At 40.8% G+C, this 23,936-nt stretch overlaps 1 long non-coding RNA gene across 2 annotated transcripts; it reads left to right on the top strand.

Moving 5' to 3' along the window:
- Positions 1-17,670: 17,670 nt before the first annotated feature.
- Positions 17,671-22,698, top strand: LOC116274912. Of its 2 annotated transcripts, XR_004183744.1 has the most exons (3): positions 17,671-18,357; positions 20,647-20,756; positions 22,157-22,698. It is a non-coding gene; the product is annotated as an uncharacterized LOC116274912 (long non-coding RNA). The 2 variants fall into 2 exon arrangements; XR_004183743.1 differs by having other exon boundaries at positions 17,671-20,756.
- The last annotated feature ends 1,238 nt before the right edge of the window (positions 22,699-23,936 follow it).

Below are 23,936 nucleotides of genomic sequence, written 5' to 3'. Positions count from 1 at the left end.
ACCTCATGATCCATTTCCCAAATGAGGCCACTGCGGCCCAGATCAATGACATATCTAAGCCAAACCTACACAGCTAGGAAATGGAACCCCCTGCCCCCAGAACCCTGGAAATTCAGGCCTCTCATTTAAATTCAATGCCCTCAAAGGGTAGACCCTAGATAGGCAGCATCAGAACCAACAGGGCAGTTTGGCAAAAATGCAATTTTCCAGGCCCCTTGCCAGATGACTCAATCAGAATCTCCAGAGAATCTGTATTTTCAGCAAGCTCTGAAGGTAATTCTAAGAATCAAGTTTGGGGATTACGTCTTGATTCACTGGTTATCTAGTACTGCACATATTAGTAAGATTTGGTTTAGACATTCTTCCTACTTTGGTTTACTTGTATATATCATTTCTCAGAATAAGTAGTCTGCATTGTGGCTGTAAACCCTGAAAACTAAAGTGGCTGGTGTTTCTTTGGCAGGTTGGTGGCATGGACTAGGACTGCATGACAATATTTATTCTTCATCCAATTATACTTAGCAAGAAAATAAAGCTATAACTAATGTTTCAGCACTACCTCTGCAGAGTTGCTGAATCCACAACTGAATCATAAGATTTTCCCTTACTATAATTCTCCCCATGAATCAGTGCAAACATCCCTGAATCTCTTTCTGCTGAGGTTTTTATATGCTAGCGTCATCTTTCCTTTTCTCCAATTTCAGACCCTTCAAATGAAGGGCAAGCTTGCAGCATCCTCCACAGACATCCAGAGACCATGAATTTCAGATCTAAAAAGTTCAGGGTTTCAGAGGAAGCTCAAGCATTCAGAAAAGCTAAGATAAGAAAAATGCACAAACTAAAGAGAGTGGGTGTAAGTTAAAAGGATGAATGTACACAGGTGGTCTGAGTTTTCTACTTGAGAACAAATGTCCCCAGAGATGTTTGGTACATTGTAGGTTCTCCAGGCAGGCTGGTTGATCCCAGCTGATCTGAACAACCTGCTTCTTCAGATAAACTCTAGATCTCCTAGCCACAGTGAATATCTAGTGAAGATCCCAGCAACTTCCTTACTATATGCCAGACCTTTAGCCCTCAGTCGTGGAGGACAAAGCTCTTGGTAAAATAAGAGGCAGAGGTCTGGAGGAGCCCAGCCTGCCAACAAACAGTTCAGTTAAAATCAGTTCAACAATCAACTACAAATGGCATGAGAAAATGTTGGGGGGTGATGGAAATGTTCTATGTTTTGATGTGGTTATACACTTCACCCATTTGTCAAAATGCATTGAACTGTGCACCTAAAGGGAATGAATTTTTTATGCATATAAGTTATGCCTCAGTAGAACTGACTTTATATATATATTTAAAACAATTTGAATGCTTATAAGATTTAAAAAAATACTTAGAAGACATATAGAGAGACTTAAGAGTGAAGTAAAACATAATCAAATAGCACATTTTCATTTAAACTTTATGTAGTAATTTCAACATATTTTTATTCATGTAAGTGTGAGAAAAACATGCTAATCCAGAAATTCCTAATTATTATACTATTTTGTTTTCTTTCTTGTTTAGTGTCTGTCTTGCTCAGTAAATTTTCAGTTCTGTTAGGACACGGACCATGTTTATGTTTTCACTAAAATAGCTCCCACCATTTGCCACATTTACACACTACTTAAAACACAGAGTTCAATACATATTGGATGGAATCTAATGAAACTGCAGCTTTGGTGGATAAAAATTAAGTATGAGCCATTTCACACAGTCCAGTCTAATATGTGTGGAATAAATAAACTTTCTCAGATAAAAAGTAGAGGGGCACAAATAACAAATGTCTGGGCGTGACTCCATAAGGTGAATTTGTAAAGGCATAGAAACACATTCCCTCAGTGTACCTGTGTATTGGTCCACTGCCAGTATTACAAATCCTGCCTTGGCACATTTCTAACTTGTTTCACCCAGAGTTTTCATAGACTGGAAGAGACTTGCAAGAATTCCTTTCTTGTTTATCGTCACACCAAAGTCTCATATTACTGGAGTTTTAGAAGTTTATCCCAACACAGATTTCATTGTCTCTAATAGCAATATAAGTTCATTTTCTATCATTCTATCATGCCTGAAAATTGGAAAGCTGGCTGGCATTCTACACTTTCTATGAAATGTAGAAGGAAGTATTTAACATCTGTCATGAGCCAGGATTGTGGTAGGGACTATCAGGCATGTGAAGATGAATAAGGCATGATATCTGCTCTCCAGGAGCTCACTGTTTAGTAGGAGAGGTAATATTTGACGCAAATTTATCTTTCCAGGCAGAAAGAGGAAGAAGGTGATAAATTCCTCAAACAAGGCTTAAAGTATTATGGGATATCCTTATGGGAGAAGATAATTAGACTCTTACAGACAGTAGGAAATCCGTACACATTGAAGATTGTGTGTGTGCGTGTGCTTTGGCAGAAAACAGCAAAGGTTGCCTTTATAATTTATAGTCCAAGCAGGCCTTTCTTCCTGAAGAAGGCACTGCAAAATCCAAAAACAGTAAGTAGAAAAAATTAACACAAAAAATGAAAACTTCTTTATAATGAAAGGCATCATCACAGAGTAAAAGGAAAGGTGACAACTTTCTGACCAGCAATTTCACTTCTCAGGAATCTATCCTACAAATACACTCTACTGCACAGGTAAAAAATGAAATAAGCAAAAACTGATTTGTTTTGTTTATAATGATAAAATAATTGTAAACAACCCAAGTGCCCAGCATCCACCCGAGTACCATGCAGCTGAAAACAGAGTGAAGAAGATCCCTATGGACTGATATGGAGCAATTACCTGGATATCAGTAGTTTCTATTAAGTCAATATTAAGTGAAAAAAATGTTATCAGAACATTTGTTTATCTTTTGTGAATTTATTTTTTGTTTGTAGATTTTTGTATTCTTAATTTGTAGACATTTAAACAATATGAAAATACCTGATAAAGTAGAAATCACCTGAAACCTTGCCCACTCCAAGATAAATACCTTTATGCATCAATTTTATATACATATATGAAAAAATAGATATAAATACAAGAATGGGATGATGTTATGAGTACCAAAAACAGAAAATTTCTATTGGACATGATAAGTGTAATTCCACTTATTGGATAAGTGAATGCACAGGGTATTACGGGAGTGAAGAACTGGGTTGAGGATGGGTCAAGAAGCACTTTCTTAGAGGAGTTCCTGAAACATTCTAGATCTTTTTCTAGATCTTTTTCCTATCCCTCTTTTTTGGTTAGATTTGCAGCATTTCTTAAAATTTTTTCATTTTTGTGGGTACATAGTAGGTGTATGTATTTATGGGGTACATGAGATATTTTAATACAGACATACAATGCATAATAATCACATCAGGGTGAATGGAGTATCCATCTCCTCAAGCATTTATCCTTTCTTTTTGGTACAAACAATCCAATTACACTCTTTTATCTATTTTTAAATTTAAAATAAATTATTGTTGATTGTGGTCACCCTATGATGCTATCAAATACTAGATTGTATTTATTCTATCTAATTATATATTTGTCCCCTTTAACCATCCCCATTCCCCACCATCCCACTATTCTTCCCAGCTTCTGGTAACCATCATTCTACTCTCTATCTTCATGAGCTCAATTATTTTAAATTTGAGCACCCACGAATAAGTGAGAACATGCGATGTTTGTCTTTCTGTGCCTAGCTAATTTCACTTAACGTAATGACCTCCAGTGCCATCCATACTGTTGCAAATGACAGAATCTCATTCTTTTTTATGGCAATACTCCATTGTGTATGTGTACCACATTTTCTTTATCCATTCATCTCTTGATGGATACTTAGGTTTCTTCCAGATTTTTTATCATGTGCTACATTTTATGTTTTAAAAATAAAGCGGAGAAAGACTATACAGGCATTTTTGCTTATATCTACACAATGAAGCACAGAAAAATGGTTTCATGTAAGGGAGAGGGAGGGACACGTGGAGGGACAGAGGTGGAAATGCAACTTCTGTGTGTTTACCTTTCTGTGTAGGTTTGACTTTTGAATCTTGTAAAATGTATTATCTACCCTTACATTTTAATAAAATAAAAAGATAACACTCTAGAGAAACTACATAGAGGATTAATAGCCATATAAATAAAAAGCCTACACAAATCAATAAGAAATTTCTATCTAATAGAAAGATGGCAAAGGACATAGATAATTTATAGAAGAAAAACAAATGTGCAATAAACATAATGATCTCATTCTCAGCAAAAACCAAAGAAATTCTAATTAAAATAAGATATTTTTACATAACTGATTATCTTAAATTTAAAAGATAATATCAGTGAAGAGTAAGAGGGTGAGGAAACAGGAACCTTCCTATAAAATGGTTGGTCTGAATATAAACTGGTAGAACCTTACAGGAATACTTGAAAAATTCCAAATCTAGGAATTTATGCTGAATACTCACTTACAATGAATACCAAGAAAATATACTGCAATGATGTTAATTGCTGTAGTGGCTGTAGTAGCAGAAAAATAGAAACAAATGTCCATTATATTATGATATAGACATAAAATGAAGCACTAGGCAGTCATTATAAGAATCAAGTCGCAGGCTGAGTGTGGTGGCTCACACCTGTAATCCCAGCACTTTGGGAAGCCGAGGCAGGCAAATCACCTGAGGTCACGATTCAAAACCAGCCTGACCAACATGGAAAAACACCGTCTCTACTAAAAATACAAAATTAGACCAGCGTGGAGGCGCATGCCTGTAATCCCAGCTACTCGGGAGGCTGAGGCAGGAGAATTGCTTGAACCCAGGAGGCAGAGGTTGCAAGTGAGCCAAGATCATGCCATTGCACTCCAGCCTGGGCAACAAAAGCAAAACTCCATCTCAAAAGAAATAAACAAACAGAGAATCAAGTTGTTCTATATGTACTGATTTAGGAGTATATTTAAGATGTATTATCAAGTGTATAAAGCAAATTGCAGTAAATTATGATCATATTTTTGTAAACCGAGAGATTAAAAATTTTATTATGGGCCAGGCATGGTGGCTCACACCTATAATTCCAGCACTTTGAGAGGCTGAAGCGGGAGGATCGCTTGATTCTGTAGTCCCAGCTACTTGGGAAGCTGAGGTGGGAGAATCACTCGAACCCAGGAGCTCAAGGCTGCAGTAAACTGATTACACCAGTGCACTCAAGTTGAGTGAAAGAGTGAGACCCTGTCCCAAAAACAACAACAAAATGTTATTATATATGTGTGTATATATATATGTAGATATTGAATCTACATATATGGCAAAATCAAGAATAATATGCACCAAACACTAATAATGGTTATTTCTAGGATGTGTAGCCTATATTTATCATTTGAGTTTTTTTAACAGTAAGTTTGTGCTCCTTTTAACACCTAAAAAGAATTTGTTTTCATATTTTTTATTTATGTATTGTTTTGAGATAGAGTCTTATCTGTCACCAAGACTGGAGTGCACTGGTGCAATCTCAGCTCACTGCAACTTCTGCCTCCTGGGTTTTTGCCTCAGCCTCCCAAGTAACTGGGACTACAGGCATGCGCCACCATGTCTGGGTAATTTTTGTATTTTAGTAAAGACAGGGTTTCATCATGTTGGTCAAACTGGTCTTGAACTGCTGACCTCAGGTGATCCACCCACCTCAGCCTCCCAAAGTGCTGGGATAACAGGCGTGAACCACCGCACCCAGCTAAAAAGAAGTTGTTAAAACTCCAATTGGAAAGATAGAATTGACTTCATGAAGAAGCTGCATTTCATGCCGTCAAAAACTCTCTGAGCTGAAGGAAACCTCAAAAGTCAACTAATTTGGTGCTTTCCAAATGCTAGTCTGTATTCTAATTGCATCAGAAGCACTGGGGAAACTTGTTTTAAAGTACAGATTCCTAATCCCCATTTTCCAGAGATTCTGATGCAGAATTTCTGGAGTGAGGCCTAGAAACCTATAATTTTACAGTAGTTTCCAGGAGATTCTGATACCAAGCCAGGCATAAGAATCACTTAATTCAACCTCTCACCCAATGCAGTAACCCTCCTCTGGGCAATAGATGTTCAATACACCCATGAGAACTGTCTAGACAGAGGCCAGGTGGGGTGGCTCACACCTGTAATCCCAGCACTCTGGTAGGCTGAGGACATAGGATTTCTTGAGGCCAGGAGTTTGAGACCAGTCTGGGCAACATAGAAAGACCCCATCTCTACAAAGCATTTTAAGAAGTAGCTGGGCATGGTGGCATGCACCTGTAGTCCCAGCTTACTCTGGAGGCTGAGGCAGGAAGACCGCTTGGGCCCAGGATGTGGTGAGCTATGATCAAGCCAATCCTCCAGCCTGGGAAACAGAGGGGAACCCTATCTCTGAAATAACCAACCAACCAAAGAACCTTCTAGAGAGAAGACTCCAAGTTTTATTGATCAGATATAGGTGGGAATCCCTTTCCCCTGCAAGATCTAGATAAGATTGGTTCAAATCCTAACAATTTCATAGAATGTTAAAGTTCTGCTCAAGTCACCCAGACTAAATATTTTTTCCCCAAAAGCTTTCCCCACAGATACTTCCCAGGCTTATCCCCTCACCTCATCGAGTTTCCTGCTCAAGCATCATCATTTCAGAAAGACCTTCCCTGACCAACTGCCACTCAATTGCTTTCCTCAGCTCTGTTTTTCCTCACAAGACTACTGTGAGTTGAGACATTGTATACTTATTTGTGCTAGTGTATTGTCTGTCTCTACACCAGAATGTGCCCTCCACCCCAAGAGTAGGCATTTCATCTACTTTATTCACTGTCCTATCCCCAGTGACTACAATGGCACCTAGCACAGAGGTTTGAATACTCAAAAATATAGATTGATAAATGAATGAATGAAGAATGAAGAGATATTTCTGTTTTTGCAAACTCGTTCCATCATCTCTGACCCTTTTCCTAGCTTCCCACTTCTTACCAGCTTCCCTTTCCCCTCTCTTACTTTTCTGTTCACTATTCTCTCTCAGGAACACAACAAATTCCCCTCCTTGCCTCTTGATAGGAATTTCCCTGACCTCCTCTAATCCTATAAAGTCTGACAACATTCCTGCTCCAGCAATCTCTCCAACACAAATTAGAGTTATCAAGGCATTTTCCCCAATCACAAACCATATTCTCCATAACAAATTCTATGTCAGAGATTTTTAAAAGATGTTTATATTCATCCAAAATCCTACTCTCCATAATTTCCACTTGATGGCCTTAGTTTGGCCCTCAGGAGCAGAAGAAAACCTCTGTGGTGGCTTGACGTGGCCATCTGGTTTCTGGTTCTATATCATATGGTTCTTTGTGTAACATGTTTTCCAGAACTTTTCTTCATTCCCCTGATGCTCTTTACCTGGAATCCCTCCAGTTTTCAACGCCCTCCTTAGAATGCAGCACGTCCACATGAACACACTCCAGAGAACAGTGGGGTTATTACTTTCAACGATGTGGCTATGATATTCCTATTAATGGAGTGACTGACTTGGAGCAAAAACGTGTCTCTCTTTTTCTTGACCTGAGTTCCGGGTGGTTGGGATTTTAGCAACATGCATATATTTTGTGGGGAAAAGAAAGAGAGATCAGCCTGTTACTGTGTCTACATAGAAAGAAGTAGACATAAGAGACTCCATTTTGTTCTGTATTTGAGATGTTGTTAATCTGTGACCCTACCCCCAACCTTGTCCTTGACTCAAGGTTTAAAGGATTTTGGGCTGTGCAGGGTGTGCTTTGTTAAACAAGTACCTGAAGGCAGCTTGCTGGGTCTAGAGCAATGCTGCTCTTTATGCACTAAAAAGGTTTATGGAGATGTTTACATATGCATATCAAGACACAGCACTTTTCCTTAAACTTATTCAGGTCACTTAAACTTATTCAGGTCACTTTATTCATATGTCTTACTGCTGACTTTCTCCCTATAATGATCCTATTATCCTGCCACTTCCTTTTCTTTAAGATGGTAAAGATAATTATCAATAAATACTGAGGGAACTCAGAGACGGGTGCTGGCGCGGGTCCTCTGTATGCTGAGCGCCGGTCCCCTGGGCCCACTTTTTCTTTCTCTATACTTTGTCACTGTGTCTCATTTCTTTTCTGAAGTCTCTCGTTCCACCTAATGAGAAACGCCCACAGGTGTGGAGGGGCAGGCCACCCCTTCATATTTGTCAAAGATTAAACAACAGGTCAGATAAGGGTAACGAGATAATCTTATCTTTTCCCTCAGATGACCAATAGTTCAAATTCTAAACTCAGTTCTCAACTATGCAATTATGGCCCTCTGGGAAATTCAGGCTTTATTTTCCAGATCCAGGAGCTACCTGTTCCTCTAAAGATTGTATTTTTAAAGGAAGCTAACACCCCCTCAAACAAAGAATCTCTGTGTTATTAAACTTTCCAAAGAAGCCTCTGCTAAGCACATACTCCAAATATGTTAGCAGTTGTTTTCAATGATTTCATAGGGTAACTATACTGTTCTCCTCCAAAAATAACTTACTCCTTTCTAAGTCAGGCTCCCCTCTCTGTTTTTTCCTTGAAGCAAGTTTGAGATGCCCAACATTGTATTAACTTTGTTTAGGATCCACCGTAGTCAAGTAGTGGACATCTGCGAAGGCTGTTTGGAGCAAAAAACCTGGACTCATGCATCTTTCTGAAACATGGTCTTTGTAGTGGACACACACTGGGCTGGCTTCTGACTCAGCATCATCCTGGCTGTGCATTCAAGCCTGGTCAGGGCCGGGTGTCCAAGAGTAGAAGACATTGACCCAGATTGGACTCATCAGAATTTGAATAGAATACACAGAAGACAGACAGAGTTGAGGCATCTAATGCCGGTGACATGGAAGAGTCTAGGAGCTGGAAGAGTCTAGGAGCTCCAACTGCTGCCTGGGATCCTGCCCCTTCCTCATCCTACCCTTTCTACTATTTAGAATCCTCCCATAAATCTGTTTTTTATTATGTTGGCTAAAGTTGAATGTTACTCAGTGTTTTAAACTTGGGAGGAGTCTCCAGGGTATTATCATAGAACTCTATCACTAGCCCAGTGTTCCTTGTCACCTTTGTTCAGAGCCTTAGATCAAACATTAACACTTATCATCACCTGAAGCCTGAGCTCTGCATTTCTTTTCTTTTCTTTTTTTTGGGGGGGGGGACAAAGTCTCACTCTGTTACCCAGGCTACAGTGCAGTGGTGCAATCTCTGCTCACTGCAACTTCTGCCTCCCAAGTTCAAGTGATTCTCCTGCCTTAGCCATCCAAGTAGCTGGGTTTACAAGCGTATGTCAACACACCTGACTAATTTTTGTACTTTCAGTAGAGTGGGGGTTTTACCATGTTGGTCAGGCTGATCTCGAACTCCTGACCTCAAGTGATCCACCTGCCTCTGCCTCCCAAAGGGCTGGGATTAAAGGCATGAGCCACCGGGCCCGTCCAGAGCTCTGCATTTCTAACAGATCCCAGGTGCTATCTATGCTGCTGGTCTGCAGACTACATTTTGAATAGCAAAGCCTTAGAATACATAGAAGCTATGGTTATCAAATCTGCAGCTGCCACCAAGTTTAAAAGAAAAGCTATCACGGAATTACTGAATCTGGGCATTTACATCCCAAATTAAGATTAGATTAGAAATGGCAGGACTAATAATAGCTAACATTTATTGTAATACATACTGGCCACTAGACTATGTTCTTCTGTATTCTCAAGGCATCATCCTAGCAAGCCTTGAGATAAGCGGTATTATTATCCCGTTTTAGAAATGAGTCAAGTAAGGATGTGTCCAAGACCATGGTTAGTAGGAAGTTTAGGCAAGGTGAAACACAAGCCGTCAGATTCCAGAGCCCTTGATACTATCACACAGCAATGCCGTTCTGAGGTATTCAGGCTGAAGCCAAAGAACTGCGAGTTTGAACATGTACAGCATGATATAGAGATCCCTTCTGCCTCAGGCAGGAGGTTGGATTAGATGACTTCCAACCTCCCACTTTACCAAGAGCCTGGCCTTTCCAAGTGGAACACCTCCATTCCTCTTGTCTCCTCTCCCATCAACTGATACTGAAATGGAGAAAATGATGTGTGTGTTGTGTGTGTGTGTCTATGTGTTGGTATGGAAAGTGAGAATTACAAGGGATACGCTTATGTGATTTTGGAGGCCGACAAGTTCCAAGATCTGCAGTCAGCAAGCTGGAGACCCAGCAGACCTGATGGTACAGTTCCAGGTTGAAGGCCAGCAAGCTCAAGACCCAGGAAGAGCTCATGTTTCAGTTCAAGTCCAAAGGCAAGGAAAAAAATGATGCCCCAGCTCAAAGGCAGTCAAGTAGGAAGAACTCCCTCTTAACAGTGAAGAATCAGCCTTTTGTTCTATTTAGGCCTTTAGTGGATTAAATGAGACCCAATCACATTTGGGGGACAATCACATTTACGCTATCTATTGATTTAAATGTTAAACACATTCAAAAACACCCTCACAGAAACACTCAGAATACTGTTTCACTAAATATCTGGCCATCCCATGGCTCAGTCAAGTTAACACGTAAAATTCACCATCCTGCACACTTTCTCTCAAGGATCTCCCCAGCTGACATTTTCTCTTGCTTGTCATGGGCTGAAATGGCCAATTTCACCTGGGACTGGCCCCACTTGACACAGACTACAAACTGAGATTTCCCCCTACCTGCAAATTCCAATCAGCTTTTTAATCAATAAATGGAATTCCCTCAGTAAAGGATTATTCTGGTTACCCTTCTTTAGAGTTAAATGGATTATCTAGAAGCCTCTAGATAACATCTCCATCTTCAAAATATAAGCATTTATGATTCTGAAAAAAAAGGTATCAGTCTTTTGAAAATTATGTTGATGAGTTCAACTCTCCATCATTGTAAGGAGCGTTGTGTAAAGGGACTGTGCATGCTCACATCTGAATCACTCACTTGGAGTCACTAGAAAGATTGAAACAAAAGCGTAAATAAGCAATAGATAAATAAGCAAATAATCTCTCTCACATCCACATGCAAACCTCTCTTAAATAGCACTGGAGATGGCATCTGAAACTGAAGAGAAAATTATATCCAGTGAGGCAGAGAAGTCATTTTACAGTAACTCTTTCTTGTTAGCAATGTTTAGTGGATAATATTTAAGTAACAAGAGCAAGAAGTGAGTCACCATAATCATTATTTTTTTATGCTTGTGGAATGCCATCAGGCATCTTTGTTCCAGAAAACTATGCATAAACACATTTCTCAAGCAAATAATTTACAGTGAGATAAGGCAGAAAGGGCAGAGATAGCAGGGTACAATCTATGGAATTTTGTTAATTCAGTACAGTGAAATTACTCATTTTTTTCTTTTCTTTTCTTTTCTTTTTTTTTTTTTGAAACAGGGTCTAGCTCTGTCACCCAGGCTGGAGTGCAGTGGTGCGATCTCAGCTTACTGCAGCCCCAACCTCCTTAGTTCAAGTGATCTTCCCGTCTCAACCTCCCCAAGCAACTGGGACTACAGGCACGCGCCACACCTGGCTAATTTTTTACAATATTTTTGTAGAAACGGTAGTCTTGCTCTGTTGCTCAGGCTGATCTTGAACTCCTGGGCTCAAGCTATCTGCCAGCCTTGGCTTTTCAAAGTGCTGGAATTACAGACATGAACCATTGCACCCAGCCAAATTACTCTTAATATTATTAGCTGACTTATTTGCACAGAAGTATGAGTAATTTTTGTCCCAAATACATTGTGTAATTACTATCTCTGTCTTGTGATATTTAATCTTCTTGGAAATGCCATGATTCAACAGACCAAAGGAAGTCAGCTTTCGGGACAGAGCAGGAAGCTGCCAGGGCCTGGTTCTCTCTGACCCCAAGCTGGCCATCACCATGACTAAAGTCACACTTCAAGGATGCTGATGCTATGAAGATCTGCCTCCTTGATAACTCCATAGATGGCAGACAGACACAGAAGGTGGCTATTGGGGCACTGTTTGGCCTCGAGCAACTGCTCAGGAATGGAGTCCAAAGTTGGTGGTTCAAAGGCTTCCCACTACCTTCACCATAAAGAACAAGTCCTAAGTATGGCTGGGCCTCCTCCAGCCCTTGTCTACTTTCGGTCCCAGGATGTGCAGTGCTCCTTTTCCTTCACAGGGCCTCCCCTCATGCTGTTCTTATCCCCCATTACATGTTCTCCTCTCCTCTTTCCTCTTCTGTCACTGAGTCACAGGCTTCCCTGACCTAATCAGGCAATTTCCCCTTTCCATATTCCATATTCTCACAGTATCTTGTTCCCCTGCCTCACAGCTCTTGTTGCAGCTGTAAGTTTATGTGAGTGTAAATTACACCCTCGCGTTGGTGTCTCATGGGAATCGTAGGCCCCGTAAGAGCAGGGGTTCCCATCTGGTTTTGATCGCCACTGTGTCCTCGGTGAGGATGTGGCACATGGTATGTCCTCAATTACGAATATTTGTTGAAGGAATGATTGCAAGAATGAATGATAGTGAGGGTGAGGGATGTTGTGCCTCAGGCTTTTTCCCAGAGCTAGGGAAGGGCATGATCACCATAAATTCCATACCCTTGTAGTTCTGTTTTTGGCTCAGTCCTAGGCATGCATTGCATATTATCATGGGACTGGTGAAAGGAAGGGAGTGGTCCACATCACAACTTAAAAGCTCAGCCCTCAGGTCAGACCCTCCTGGTGTAAAATGTTTCAAACAACCTTGGGCAAGTTACTTTAACTCTGCTTCCTCAGTTTTCCATATGAAAATAGGGGCGGGGCTGGCACGGTGGCTTACGCCTGTAATCCCAGCACTTTGGGAGGCCGAGGCGGGTGGATCACGAGGTCAAGAAATCGAGACCATCCTGGTTAACACAGTGAAACCCCGTCTCTACTAAAAATACAAAAAAACTAGCCAGGTGTGGTGGCGGCTGCCTGTAGTCCCAGCTACTTAGGAGGCTGAGGCAGGAGAATGGCATGAACCTGGGAGGTGGAGCTTGCAGTGAGCCAGGATCACGCCACTGCACTCCAGCCTGGGTGACAGAGCGAGACTCTGTCTCAAAAAAAAAGAAAATAGGGTCAGGAATAGTACCTGACCCCACTTCCTCTGCAATTACATGAGATCGTGCAGGAACATATTTATATATAGTAAATGCTCAGTAAGTGTTAGCTGACATTATTAGAGGAAAGACTCCAAATCCTCAGAAACTCCCCACCACCTTGATCACAATAAATCAGGTAGGTACATGGAACTTAACCTGAAAGCAAGAAGACATGTTAGAATATCTGAAAGCTTATCATATGAGTTTTTTGGTACCAGTAATTCTATGGGAGTTGGTGAAGAGTAAGATTTAAGAATGAAGCATTTGTAGCAAGTAATCACATGAAATGGACATTTGACCTTGGGTTAAAAAGCAGGGACAATATGTTTACAACACCTCCAACATAAATTTTCAAGGGAAAAATACGGCATAGCCAGGATACAGAAGCCTTTGGGAGAGGTCCCTACTCGGTTCCTTCCACCGGCCATTTCCCTGGGGCTCTTAGGATGCCGGGATCCAGGCCACCTCACCTATCTTCTTTGCTAAATGGTTCTTGCTCTCTATGAAGGTGCCCTCCCTGAGGAATAGTCAGTTCAGCTAAAGTCCAGTGCTGGGTTGTTGAAGCAGACCCTGAATTTTTATTTGATTTCTATTAGGGACAGTTTTAGCCTGAGGCCCCTAGCTGTGAAGTCACAGCCCTTTGGGGAGTCTCACCCACCCCCATTAGTGGGCTGCTGAAGAATCACATTTGTTCTGAGTCCCTGGATTGTCCCATCCCCTTGAACCTAAATGATTTGGTTGCCTTTTTTTTTTTTTTTAAACTATGAGTTAACAAGAGGGCCTGTGTCGAATATAGCCAATGACAGAAATAGAAGTCATTCTTGTCACTCATTCTGGTGAACAGGCAGGATTCCAACCACTTTATTTGTGCAAGTACAAACAGGATTGATGTGATAATTAAGATAGAATGAAAAAAACAGGATGACTGATTATTGGGATAGGTCCAAAATGCTGGCTTGCCTTCAAATAGGCCCCCTACTTAGTTCATGTGAAAATACAAACTCCCAAGGAAGGAAAATGCTTAATAATAGGAAATCACATTTAGTGAGCCATTCCCATTTGCCAGCCTCTGTGCTGGGAGCTTTACATGAATGATCTCATGTAAATGTCACTACAGACCCAGGACTACTGTCATTTTACAGACAAGGAAACAGGCACAGAGGGCTTCCATCTGTATGGTGAAGGTTACTCAGTGGTCAGAGGGGCAGCCAGGGTGGGAACCTGGGCAGCCAGGCTCCAAAGTCCATCCTCTTTACTACCACCCTGAACAATCTCCCAGGTGCTTCTATAAGATTCATTCATCCTTTAAAGCTTTATGCCTGATGCTGTGGATAAAACAAAACTTAAACACAAAATATGCAGAGCCAACCAACAAGTAGAGAGGTGAAGACCGAGGCAGAATATTAATAACAAGCTTTTAAATAGGACTATGTTCTAGACAGTATTCTAAGCACTTTGTGTATATTAATTCATTTAATCCTCAAAACAAAGTTTGTGGTGGATATTGTTGTTAACAAATAAACTGAGGCACAATGAAATTTTAAAGAGTTCAGTTGAGCAAACTACAATTTGCAAGTCAGGCAGTTCCATACCAGAGGTGGTTGGGGAGATCCACCAAGAGAACACAACGGGGAGGCTTTTAGAGGACACGCACAGAAGTAAAGCAAAAAAGATATTTTATTGGTTACAGTTATGCAGTTGCCTTATTTGGTCTATCTTGTTGGAAAGCTTAGTTATATAAGTTCATTGGCTGCTTCTGATTGGTTGAGCTTACATTGTGTTTTTCTTTAATATAGGCACCTACAAGAAATAGCTCAAGGTAGGTTTTGCTTATGTTTGCAATTCAAGCAAACCCAACCCCTAAAGGGATGAAAATGTTGAGCAGAGCAGAAATAAAGACAGTGAAGGTGCTCTGGTACAGATGTGGTCACTCAGCCTACTCAGCACGTAGCAATCTTTTGGGTGTGCTTGTTCAGCCAATGGCAAATTCACCCAGCATTTTTTTCATCCTTTCTACAGTGCTTCATTTTAAATTCTTTCATTCAACAAATGATCACTGGGCACCTGCACTGTGCCAGGCCCAGGAAAGCCCACTGGGATGGAATGATGGAATAAGTTAAGTTATTCATGAGGACCCGTGAAGAAACAGAGGACAGGCATTCACACTAGACTAGGGAGGTCAAAAATGGCTGGCTCAGTAGTCTTGAAGGATGGGTGAAAAACTGCCAAGCAGACAAAAGAAAAGACATTTTAGTCAGGGGGATAACCAATCCAAAGACCCAGAGTTGTGAAGGAGCGTTGTATCAAGAGAGCTACATGGGCTGGGTAAGGTAGCTCACACCTGCAATCCCAGCAGTTTGGGAGGCCCCAATGGGAGGACTGTTTGAGGCAAGGAGTTTGAGACCACCCTGGACAACATAGTGAAACCCCTGCCTCTATGAAACATAAAATAAATAAAAATAGAACTACATGGAACTGAGTGTGGTTGGAGCATTGGTGATAAGCATGATATATAGGAAGAGAGAAGGAGATTGGGTGAGAAGGTAGGGAAGGTAGGCACGGGCTAGATCATGAGGATGCTTAAGTGATGAACTAAAGAAATTTACATTTTTCCAGCAGACCACAGAAAGCCACTGGAAAAGTTAAACCAGGGTGGTGAAATGATCTGATTGGCACTTTAGAACTTTGGTGGCTGCAGTGCAAAGGATGATTGGAAGTACAGGTCCAGATAGAGGCATTCCAAGGCTTTCTAGTGACCAGGGATGGGGATGTGAAGCCCTCAGGAGGGCCAAAGGAGTTCAGAGAAGACCCTGTCTCATGTTTTGCTGAAATCAGTTTCTTCTGTGTCTGGCATTTCTGTTGTTCCAATTATTTCCCCCTATTTAATTTTGTTCCTAAATGTATTACACTTAGATGCAATCTTAGCGTCACTAAAAGTGGCACAGCCAGGCATTAAATGTGTCAGAATATGATGCAGGAGGAAGTACCTGGCACCACCCATGAAAACTCTTGCCTGGATCACTCTCTTAGTCCAACCAGCAGCCACAGGAAATGTGGGGACTAGAGGAACAAGCAACCGTAAGGAAGCAATTAGCCAAAATTGGAACGTGGGACATTCTACAGGACAAATGATCAGCTTCTTCAAGAAATTGCTGGCATGAAAGAGAAAGAGAGGGTAACCATTATGGAATAAAAAAAGATTTAAAGTAATAGCAACATAATGCCGTGTTTGAACCCTCATTCAAGGAAACAAACTGTAAAAGCCATCTTTCACCATTGGGGAAACTTGAATATGGACTTGGTGTCAGATGATATTGAGGAATTATTAGGATTTTTGTTAAATGTGAAGATGCAGTAGTTATGTTTTCAAAAATATGTTGGGCTATTTCAGGTGAAAGGACATGGTCTCTGAAATAAATACAATGAAAGAAATTTTATTTAATTAAAGTGAAAGAAGATTGGCAAAACACTGATAATTTTTGGAGCCACTGAGTACTTAAATTATATTACTAGTCCATATGTTTGAAATTTTCCATAATATGGTCGGGCACAGTTGCTCACGCTTATAATTCCAGCACTCTGGGAGGCTGAGGTGGGCGGATCACAAGGTCAGGAGATCAAGACCATCCTGGCTAACACAGTGAAACCCCGTCTCTACTAAAAATACAAAAAATTAGCCAGGCGTGGTGGCGGGCGCCTGTAGTCCTAGCTACTCAGGAGACTGAGGCAGGAGAATGACGTGAACCCAGGAGGTGGAGCTTGCAGTGAGGCAAGATCGTGCCACTGCACTCCAGTCTGGGCGACAGAGAGAGACTCTGTCTCAAAAAAAAAAAAAAAAAAAGAAATTTTCCATAATATAAAGCGTGTGTGTGTGTGTGTGTGTGTATGTAGTTCACTCTGCTCATTTTTTCACTGTAAAATTAACATAAGCACTTTAAGGGAAACAAATATATATATATATATAAAAGGATTAATTACATTCCTACCACCCCTCTAATGCAACTACAGTCAGTATCCAGTAAATTTCCTTACATATGTTTTTCCTATGCACAGAATGTTTTTTTACATAGTTGGTGATAATTTTGTATTTCAAATTTTATTCTTATTTTTTCACATCTTTCATTTTACCAGCTGGGCTTCGTAACAGTGACATGCTGGCTCTTGGGAGCTGACCGTGAACACTTTTACTTCCTCCCAGCTCTGCATCCAATGCTGTCACATTGGTAGTTTGTAATTAATCATAGTGGAAATATTTAAACCATGAAAATCAGTAAACATTACAAGTCAGAGCTTTTTTCCTAAAGAGCTGGTTGTTAAACATTTACCAGCACATGGCTATTTATAACCATCTTTTTTTTTTTTTTTTTGAGATGGAGTCTCACTCTGTCACCTAGGCTGGAGTACAGCGGCATGATCTCAACTCACTGCAACCTCCGCCTCCCAGGTTCAAGCAATTCTGCCTCAGCCTCCTGAGTAGCTGGGACTACAGGCACACACCACCATGTCCAGCTAATTTTTTTATATTTTTAGTAGAGATGGGGTTTCACCATGTTGGCCTGGCTGGTTTCAAACTTCTGACCTCAGGTGATCCACCCGTCTCGGCCTCCCAGAGTGCTAGGATTACAGGTGTGAGCCACTGCACCCGGCCTAAAACTGTAATTTTTAAAAGTGACCTATTCTAATAGCCTATGGAGTGACATAGTGAATTTTAGTTCTTACTACATGCCAGGTACTGAGTACTTTACTCACATTAACTCACTTAATCCTAACCATGGACCCTATGAGGTAGGTGCTATTATCATCTGCATTTTACAGATAAAGAAATGGAGACAGAAAGAAGTGAAGTAAATTCACACAGCTAAATGGTAGCAAACTCAGATAGTCTTACTGCAGAATCTTAGCCACCACGGTGCTGTGCTGCTTTGTACCCCTGCTCCAGTCAACGACTGGGCAGCCATCCTCAGAGGCCAACACCACTGCTCCATGTATCATCCAGCAAGTGCAGAGAACTGCAAGGCCAGTATCCATCATCCCCTTTCTGCAACCTGAGGGCATGACTTGAGTCCAGTCCCCAGTAGCAGTTTGGCTCAAGTGGAATTTACATTATCCTTATGGAATGCTGCTCTTCAACATAGCAAATGCACCTGCCTGTTCTGCCTGCTGCTTAGCAGTCATAGCCTTTCTAGGGTCACTTTCAGAGTCGAGGTGTGTTTGGGGAGGATGGCGGCACACTCCAAGCCGCAAGAACTGTTATGACTTCAGAGGCCAGGTGAGCTTTTGTTTTTTATCAGGGACAAGGACTTCATGGGGGACTTCTTCCTGCTTCCTCCTGTTTGCAATGTTTTATGGTCCTGCTTGAGAGACAGGAGTACTAGGCAGGATTCTATTTTTGGTGTAGCTGTTCAGTTACTGAGTGATGACGGGGAGAGTCATTTGACCTCAGCAATGATCCTTTTGCAGAGTAGAGGCATCATAAGACCAGAGAGTTTTCAGAGCATTCAGACTCTTGCAGGCAAGATGCTGTGTGTGCAATTTAGCTGACAGCCTACTCTCCTCTGTCGGGGACCAGATTTCACCTGGGTGGAGCTAGGAGCACCCAAAATTCCTAGTTCTGCGTTCTCATGTCACAGTGACAAGTAAGTGGTAGAAACAGCAATGGGGTTGTTACTAAAATGTCTTTGAAGCTTGTCAGCCCAGCTTTGGATAAAGAGCTGACGTTAATCCAAGAATAGACTGTTTCATCAAGAAGCAGGAGAGAAGAAAGGTTGTCTTAGAGGGAGTGGGGATTTTATTATTAAATGACTAAAATCATCAGTGAAACAGAAAAAGTTTACATTCTCTACATGCAAAGCTTTGCAACACCACAGGGACTCAATCAATATTTATTGAATAAATGTCATTTTCACTCTAAGACCAAGGGAGAGGGTCTTGTAAACATCTAGGTTCTGTCCAGTTTAGGATTTCCCCTGATCTTTCAAATTCTCTAACCCATTAAAGTACCAAATAGGGATCTGACCAGAATTGGAACACAGCAGCAAATCTTAGGCCTTTTTCGGAGAGTGCTCCTGAGGAAGGACCTCAGGATGAGTAAACATGGGAGACAGAGGGAGGAAGAAAAAGAAAGACTCCAAAGGGTTTGAAAGGAGCTATTTACACTTAGGATGTGCTCCCCTCTCTGGACTCAGATTCACTTGAATGTTTTTGATGCAAGGGAAAGAAGAACTGAATGCTTCTGCAATACCAGATTACTCCTTGGAATTGGAGGTGTGGTGAGGACTAAGACTCTGTGCCCCTACCCAGAGAGAAGTTAAGGAGAAGAGATAGATTTGGGGCTTAAAAGGCAGCTCCCTGGGCTCCCCTGTAGCACACTACTAGTTAATAGAAAGAAGATATAGGTGAAAAGCCCTGAATATAAGGTCTATATTGCCATAACTTGTTCTTTAGATGTTTAAATCATGTCTGATCTCTCCAGGTAGATCCATACCCTATTCTTTGAAATTTCCTATAGCACTAACAACACATTTGGGCATTTTCTGGAGCCTCTTTTCCCAGCCTGTGCTCTCAAGTGATGAGGAAAAATTATGAAGACAATACCTTTGCATTTGCCTTTTCTTTTTTGATGAATGACTTTAAAAGACCAAACTTGAGTTCACCTACAGTACAGTGATGAATTTTACACTTACGTGTGTGAACTTTGCCATCTTGTTCTCACATTGGCTCAGGCACCCCAGGTCTCTCAGAATGTCTACCAAATGATTCTCTTGGGCAGCATGATGGCTGACACATGGCTAGCATTTAGTGGGGGACTCTGAGCAGAATCCTAGGTCATCAGTTAGTAATGATTGGCAGGGCTGATGTTTGACTACAGCTAATGGCCCTGAGTTCTCCAGGACTCAATGACTCATTCTCACTCTGACCTTTGCACTCTAGCAAACGTGTTTTGTGTTTAATGGCAGTATTTCTACAAGTCATCCAGAACTCACGCCCTGCCCATTTTATACATACATTTTTTTCATTGATAAATACTATTTGTACATATTTATGGGGCATGTGTAATATTTTGAACATGCATATGATGTGTAATGATCAAATCAGGGTCTTTAGGGTATCCATCACCTCAAACATTTATCATTTCTTTGTATTGGGAACATTTCAACTCTTCTCTTCTAGCTATTTAGAAATATACACTGTTGTTAGCTGTAGACACCCTGTTCATTTTAATAGCAAACTGGGTTATGTTCCAAACCACAGGGTGTCTTCTCGCCTCCATATCATTGTAGTTTTTGCTGTGATTTAATTACACGGCAAGATTTGATCTCAGTTGAATTAACTGAGAACCTCTGACTCCAGGCTTGGCCCAGGGAGATGGACCATCCAACCCCTCAAGCCTAAGGTAGTTTTTAGTCAGGGTTACAAGGAAACCCAGTCAAAAGAGGCATAATGTTTCAGCTGCTACTGGAACAGGGAGTGAAGTGTCAGAAGCATCCTGGAAGGAGTGTACTCTTTTCTCAAGAGGACATGTGATGAGTCTTTAAAGTATTAATGTTGTACCTCGCAGGTCAACGGGTCAAACCACTTCCATTAGCTGGGCAGTGTAAGTTTGGCATCAGAGCATAAGGTTCTGATTGAATGCAATGATTTTTCCCTCTCTTATATCCCTTTGGACTGGTGAGTATTACCACCTGGTGGTGGAATCCCTTCTCCACTTCCTCTTTGTTCTGGTCTCCAAGGGCTCAGTGTTTCAATCTGCTATTGTGACATTCATGCATTTTTAACCTCAACTCAAGTATGGAGTGCACTGATACACTGAGCGCCCTCCCCGACCACTGCCTGCCAACACACTTGAAACAAGTTTCAAAACTACACTCTGATAGTTCTCATTTTATATCTCTACTCTTCCTCCTCTTTTGATGAATTTTCAAAACCAGTCAAGACAACAGTATTTTCTGACTTACAAATAGATCACCTCTCACGGCTGCTGTCTACCCCCACTCGTTCTCTGTGATGTTGTCATCGTCTTCTAGGTCTTACTCCTTCTTGTGCAAAGTTTTTGATTTGTCAATTACTTTGAAATAATTTGGAATTGTCATATATATATATATATATTCCTCAAAGGATTTCTCAAAATATCACAGTATTTGATATCATCTCTGCCACTTCATTTCTTTTCTCTGCCTGAAAGCTATTACCATATAGAAAACATTCTGAAAAGATAGTCACCAAAATGCAAATTCTATCCTTTCTGGAAAGTGGAATTGCAAGTAATTTTTTTAAATCTATATTTTCTAATACCTACATATTTTTGTATAAAAATAATATGTTTTAAAATGACCATCACCATATTTAAGAGGTATTAGAGCTCAGAGCATGATACCCCAAAGTCTGGTACTTTGGCATACTGGATACTCTGAACTGAAGGAGGCTGGGAGGGCCTCGGAAGTTAAGGTGTTAAAATATGATATTCTGGCACGTTGACTGTTTAAGTTAAAGACACCTGAAAAACAGCAGATGCCGGAAGATCACTTTGACCTTCATGCTGTTTCTTAAGAGCTGAAGATGAAATTCCAGTGTGGAAGACACTCTCCCTATACTAGGAGGAAAGACAGCATCCTTATCTTCAAGGATGAAAAGTTAAAACCAAGAGAATACTGCAGACTTTGACAGAATAACTCTTATCTTTTAAAGCCTCTCTACACAAGTTAGTTGCTTCTTCACAACTTATAATTCCTTGTCCAATTCAGTATATAAGTAACTCACTCTAACTGCTTCTTTGGGTCTTCATTTATCTATGAGGGCTCCCCTGCCATGTAAAACTTGTATTAAATAAATTTGTATGCTTTTCACCTGTTAATCTATATGACATTAATTTAATTCTCAGACCCAGCCAAGACCCTAAGAGGGTGGAGGTGGAATTTTTCCATCCCTAGAAGAGCAAAAAATTCTCTCTGACCTTCTCTCATCTTCCTTCACTTTCCCTCATTTCTCTCCTGAAGTCAGTCATAGAAAGTAGAACTCCTTTCCCTCAAAGCAAGAAATTACTGTCTGACTTTCTCCCTTCTCCCCTAAAGGCTGCCAAATGACGGGTGTTCTGCCCTCAACCCCCAAAGGAAGAAATGCTCCAGATTGGCGAGGAAGAATCTGCACAAACAGGGCTTAGTTCCCTCTCAGTTGGTTTTCATTCAATCGTTTGTCCAATCGCGTTTCTACATGCCTGTCCATTCTCCGTCAAAGAAAAACAGAAATCTACACAGTTTTCCTTGGATCTTTGGGTCTTCATCTCAAAAGCTCCCATGTCACATAAAACTTTGTTAAGCAAATGTGCTGTGCTTCTCTCTTGCTCACCTGCCTTTTGTTGTAGAAGTATCTGCCAGGATCCTGGCGATGGGTAGTAAAAAGGGATTACTTTTTCACCCCTACAGAGGCTGCTAGAGCTTGTAAAAATGCTGGGAAATACTTTCGCAGAGTCCTACTAATGTTTTCAATTCTTTTCCTAAGTTATTCTCATTCTTTGTGAAAGATACTTAACTTTTTCTATGGTTTGTTACTGTGGGTTTATAATTACATTTATTTTTTCCTTTTCCAAAAAATAAAATGAGTGTGATTTAAATAATAAAGTTTTTCTTATTAAATATTCTCAAATTGAGTGAACTAGATATAGGTTAGTGTTTACAAATGAATTCAAAAGCAAAGGAAGTTTACAGATAGAACTCAGTTATCTGCCTTTGAAAGACATCACTGTTATGCAGTGTTTTTTTTTTTTATTTTCTTTTATCATCCTTTTCTTCTTCTCTCACAGGTATCTTTCCATTCCCTTAAGGTGTATATACACACATATGTAATCAGTTTGTTAGTGTCAATCATCAAGAATCAGTTCATCAACTGGCCAACAAGTGATAGGAAACTGTTGCTCATAGTTCTTATATTTAGGTAACAAATTATGTCTATCTTCGCTGGAGGCTTCATAATTCAGCAAAGTTGTCAAGCCTCAAGGCATAAATTGAGTTTGTGTTTATTCTTTGTCATATCTAGACTAATTGACTGATTTTTAGTTGTATATCGGCAGTAAAATTTTTTATTAATTATAATCTATATGGACTTTGTGTTCCACTTAACTGTTACCCATTTCAATTTTTAGATTACTGTTGGTTATTGTATGTGTCATGCGCGCCCGTGTGAAGAGACCACCAAACAGGCTTTGTGAGCAATAAAGCTTTTTAATCACCTGGGTGCAAGCGGGCTGAGTCCAAAAAGAGAGTCAGCAAAGGGAGATAAGGGTGGGGCCGTTTTATAGGATTTGGGTAGGTAAAGGAAAATTAGTCAAAGGGAGGTTGTTCTCTGGCCCGCAGGAGTGAAAGTCACAAGGTACTCAGTGGGGGAGCTTTTTGAGCCAGGATGAGCCAGGAAAAGGACTTTCACAAGGTAATGTCATCACTTAAGGCAAGGACCGGCCATTTTCACTTCTTTTGTGGTGAAATGTCATCAGTTAAGGCGGGGCAGGACATTTTCACTTCTTTTGTGATTCTTCAGTTACTTCAGGCCAACTGGGTGTATACGTGCAAGTCACAGGGGATGCGATGGCTTGGCTTGGGCTCAGAGGCCTGACAGTTTGTATATTTCTTTGTTATTCTGTCAAAATAAAGGCATCGGCCAGGTGCAGTGGCTCACGCCTGTAATCCCAGCACTTTGGGAGGCCGAGGCGGGCAGATCCCTTGAGGCCAGGAGTTCAAGAGCAGCCTGGCCAAAATGTTGAAACCCCATCTCTACTAAAAATAAAAAAATTAGCTGGGCAAGGTGGCACATGCCTGTAATCCCAGCTGCTCGGGAGGCTGAAGCATGAGAATTGCTTGA

The sequence above is a fragment of the Papio anubis genome, chromosome 5 (genome assembly GCF_008728515.1).
Source record: "Papio anubis isolate 15944 chromosome 5, Panubis1.0, whole genome shotgun sequence".
NCBI classification, from domain to species: domain Eukaryota; kingdom Metazoa; phylum Chordata; class Mammalia; order Primates; family Cercopithecidae; genus Papio; species Papio anubis.
The sequence above is the reverse complement of the archived record's forward strand: the minus strand, read 5'-3'. Positions and strand labels throughout refer to the sequence as shown.